The sequence below is a fragment of the Stegodyphus dumicola genome, chromosome 1 (assembly GCF_044657685.1).
Source record: "Stegodyphus dumicola isolate Sdum_Otavi_A_Nest chromosome 1, ASM4465768v1".
NCBI lineage: Eukaryota > Metazoa > Arthropoda > Arachnida > Araneae > Eresidae > Stegodyphus > Stegodyphus dumicola.
Genome location: NC_140768.1, coordinates 117,537,566 through 117,542,455, shown reverse-complemented (window position 1 = coordinate 117,542,455; position 4,890 = coordinate 117,537,566). Strand labels below are relative to the sequence as shown.

General features: G+C 40.2%; 1 non-coding gene across 1 annotated transcript; it reads left to right on the top strand.

Moving 5' to 3' along the window:
* The first annotated feature begins 2,963 nt into the window (after positions 1–2,963).
* Positions 2,964–3,037, top strand: TRNAI-GAU (transfer RNA isoleucine (anticodon GAU)). Its single transcript has one exon. It is a non-coding gene; the product is annotated as a tRNA-Ile (tRNA).
* Positions 3,038–4,890: the final 1,853 nt, after the last annotated feature.

Genomic DNA, 4,890 nt, shown 5'->3' with positions numbered 1-4,890 from the left:
TATTAGTAAATATATATCCTTTATATATTAGTAAATATATATCGGAAATTCTATTTGACATAATCGAAAGTTCAAGCTTACTTTTATAAAATTGCTGTAACAGTCTGCAAAATAAGCCGGATCCAATTCGAAGATTAAGGAAAAACGCAATCTGCAACATTAACTGAATTAGATAATTTTAGCTTAGCTTATACCGTCCGTTATACATTAAACGCGTATGCGTAAACGTATTATGCGCTTGCGCACACGCATATTCGCAGCCGTGAAGGTCTTACGCGCACGCGTAAAAGCCTATGCGCATGCGTCAATGCGACGCATGCGCAGAAAGTTTGTAGCTTTGAGGTCCGTATTATAGATCATTCCAGATTATGGGTGTCCGAATTAACGACTTTTGACTGTAGAAGTTTTTTATGTTTTGCCAAATCGAAACTGTCCGGCAACGCGGCAAAATTTCGCATTCTCTTTCGCGAAGAATGATCAAAACCTGAATATCCGAGCACGGTATTAAATAATTTAATAACTCGTGATGTGCCATATTTAAGAGAATTCGCTATCAATGGAATATCACCTAATTTTAGGGCCATAGTTCGTTAAACAGTAAAATAGAACAATATGAATATGAAATAGGGTATGTATGAATGAGAATTAAACAGTATAAACACAGCTTAAAATCGTAATACTAATAAATTATGAACGAATCAGGGAAAAATGGGCCTACCTAACTTCGGGGCAGTCCTTAGAATCCAATATATTTCTTGGCCAAAATAATGTAATCCAAAATCGAATTTCGATTTAATTCAAAATCAGAAGAATGGTCAAGTATCATGCAACATCATTGACATATGTCGTCCAGCTTGAAGAATATTAAATCGTCATAAAGGCACGTCTTCATTCACATACGTCATCCGGCTTGAAGAAGAATATTAAATCGTCATAAAGGTACGTCTTGCCTTTGTTAGCTTTCTGAACGTCTTTAGTGATTGCTGGTGTTTAGGGTTCGATTAAAGCATGCACAAAAGGCACGGTCGAGCCCACAAAATGTGGGTAAAGGCAACGACCATAGTTGATAATACACATTTAATACACTGACTACCAATAAGTATTTGGACACCTGTGATAGAAAAGAAAAACTAACTTTATTCAAAACCAATAGTTAGTAGAGCCTCCACGAGAGCTAATTACAGCGTGGACCCTCCGGGGCATACTTTCCACAAGTCTTTGTATGACAGCTAGTGGTATTTTCTTCCACTCGGCTTGGAAAAGACATAGAAGTTCCTTCACCGATTTTGCACGGGTAGTGCACACCTGAATTCGGCGATGCAACTCGTGCCAGAGGTTCTCGATAGGGTTCAGGTCTGGACTCTGGGCAGGCCAGTCCATTCGATGAACTCCATTGGCACCATACCGAGACTTGGTTAACGTCGAAACATGACAACTGGCATTGTCGTCCTGAAAGTAACAGGGGTCCAACCCGTAAAACTGCCACAACGTAGGAAGCACATTGTCATCCAAAATAGTGCAGTAGGCATCGGATTTGACCTTACCATGAATGGGGACCAAGGGTCCCAGCCCATACCAGGAGAAACACCCCAGACCATAATTCCACCTCCGCCGAATTTGACCGTTGGCACAATGCATTCTGGCAGGAGACGTTCTCCAGGTAGATGCCAGACCCAGACCCTGCCATCCGAACGGTAAAGGGTGAACCTTGATTCGTCACTCCAAAGAACTACGATCCACTAATCTACGGTCCAATTTCGATGTGCTTTGCACCACATTAACCGAGCAGCGCGGTTGGACTTTGTGATCAAAGGCTTATGGGCAGCAGCACGACCATGAAAACCAAGCAGATGTGCTTCCTTACGGATGGTATTCATTGAAACAATACTCCCGGATGCCTGTTGAAACTCCTCGCGGATGGGGGCCATCGGTTGCGTGCGGTTCTTCCGAATTTCTCTGGACAGCACTATCTCTCAGTTTCGTTGGTCTGCCGACTCGGGGCACATTCCGACAATCACCGCTCACCTTCCACTTTTTAATCACATAGGCCACTGTCGATTTTGGGTACTTCAGATCGATAGATATGTCCCTTAAGGATCGGCCACATTTGTGATACCCGATAATTATACCTTTCTCGAAATCAGAGAGCTCCGAACTGCGAGGGACCTTGCATGCGACTAAAGCCGATGCTGTTTCCTACACGATATATACCGGCGGAGTCCATGACGTACCTTAGGACCGCAGATATCGTCATTTGCATAGGTGTCCAAATACTTATTGGTAGTCAGTGTACTATTCACAAACATAGATTACATTAGGATTACAATTAATGAAATAATATACGAGAGATCAAGTGACGTCTGCTCCGCTCGCCAGCTAGTCCTCGTCTTCTCCCGAAGGCGGGAAACACATGCTGACGCAATGCATACGTCACACAGTAGGGGATTAGGGAATATCATGACATAACATTTCCCACATATATATATAAATGATAAAAATATACATTCATTTCCGAAAATTAAAAAAAAATATTAAAAAATTGTCAGTTTAAAAAGAGCAGTTTCCCATCTTTATTCAAGTATTAGTTAATTTTTAAAATGTAATTACAATGAAAAAAAGAAAATCTCTTGCAGGTAATGCATTTCTTGATTATTGATCTAATTGTCTGTCTAGCTTATAAGGTATTTCTCCCACTTCCCTAGCGTGCCTTCGTGGTGTAGTGGTTCTGCACGCTAGGCCAGTATTCCAGAGGTCCGTGGTTCAAATCCCGGCGAAGGCGGTTGCATATTTTTCATCTCTCTAGCTTCCAAAAAAATTCTAATGACTCTACAAAAGGCGGCCGAACTTAAAGGGTTGTGGATGATGTTTCTCCGCACCCCGGATTTTGCGACTAGTTCCCCTAAAACCCTAGTCGCCCTTCAAAAAAGGGAGTATATAAGGTATTTCTCCCACTTCCCTAGCGTGCCTTCGTAGTGTAGTGGTTCTGCACACTGGGCCGATATTCCAGAGGTCCGTGGTTCGATTCCCGGCGAAGGCGGTTGCATATTTTTCATCTTTTCTGCTTCCAATTAACCTAATAACTCTACGAGCTGAAATAATCCAGTATTCTTCTCTAATCATTGACATGAGCATTTGAACACCAGTATGGGAATTCTTTTTATGGTATTCGAGCACTAGACTTTGCACAATATGATGCTTTGACGGAAGTAGAATTGAATATTTAAATCTAAATTCATCATCTCTTGCGAGAATCCTTGTTTTCACTCTTATCAGTCCTATTTCATCTCTGACAACCATTTATTAGAACCCATACTAAAATTCTTACAATTGCGGAAAATTTAGAATATTTTTCATACCACTTAGATGTATCAGTACTCACACTAACGTTTAATACTACAGCTTTCTTTCTGATTTCTGAAGAAATTAATGCCTCGTTGGGTTTAATTTCAAGGCGTGGCCAACTATCCTTCGGATTCTTTAACTAGTTAGGACCCTCCCACCATGAATTCTTTAGAATTTGAGGAGGGGTACAACCCCGAGATGGTATATCAGCTGGATTTAACTGGCTTGGCACATAAGACCATTGATTTGCCTCTGAAAGTGCACAAATCTCTTTGACACGATTTTCTACAAAATTTCCCCATTGATCATTACTCTTGATCCATGACAGAGATGTGGTGGAATCAGACCAGTATTGTTTTTCTTCTAAGGATAATGCCTCTACTACTACTTCGCTAGACGTACTTCTAAAACACAGGCTAAAAGTTCAAGACGTGGTATTGTCATCTTTTTTAAAAATGCAACACGAGATTTTGCAATCAGAAAATTTACATAGGTGTCACTATTGTTTTCACAACGTAAGAAAATCACGGTCGCTTCAGCTCTCTGGCTCGAGTCACAAAAAACATGCGAAGTCCAAGTTTGTTTCCATATCCTGTTCTGCGGGATATTTTCAAATCTGATAAGATCTGTAATTCACCGTACAATTTCAAAACTTTTTGTTTGACCTCTTCTGACAGTGAAGAATCCCAATCTGCTCTAATAGACCAAACTTCTTGAATCAATAACTTAGCCGGTAATAACGCAGGAGCTAAGAACCCTAGCGGATCGAAAATTGCCTGGTTCAGGACAAAATCTCTCTTTTTGACAGGTTGTTTAGATTTGGTGCAGGCTTAAAATTAATAGAAAGACTATCATCCGTTCTATCTCATAGAATACCCAAGACTGAAATCTGATTCTTAGAAAGAAATTCCGAATTATTATTCCTCGAAATTTTATTAAAGTCGTTTATAAGACCGAATGTCCACATCCGTAAGTCCATCTTAGCTTATGCCAAAATGTCAATTAATTTATCCATAAAATCTTTCAATTCTTCCTCTGTGTCAAGAGACGTGAGGCAATTATCGACATAAAAAGAACTTCGAAGCTTTTCTGCTACGTGACTTCGCTCGTCATTTTTACGTAAGAAGCCTAAAAAATGTTCACAAGCAATATCTTCTTCTGCGTTCTTTGTAGAATTACTGCTGGAATCTGAAATTCCTCTTATCTCTAAGTTCCAAAGATCGGATACGTTTAGGTCCCGAAACGTCAGATATACCACAACTTTGTGGTTCGGAATGCTCCTTAAGTCGACCACAAACAGTCCATCCTAATGTAGTGTCAACTGCAGTCAAACCTCCATCGAGCTATTTGACTTTACCTGTAAGAATTGTACCGTAAATGTCGCTGCCGATTAACATCTCTATCTTCGGGAAACCTGTTCCTATGTCTGAAAGCCATATCTTTTTACTCTTCTTTTAAAATAGGGCCCTTAGGTACGCGGGCTATATTTCCAAATATAGCTTCCTTATCCAAAAACACAAATTCCATTTCTTTTCCCATATAAGGATT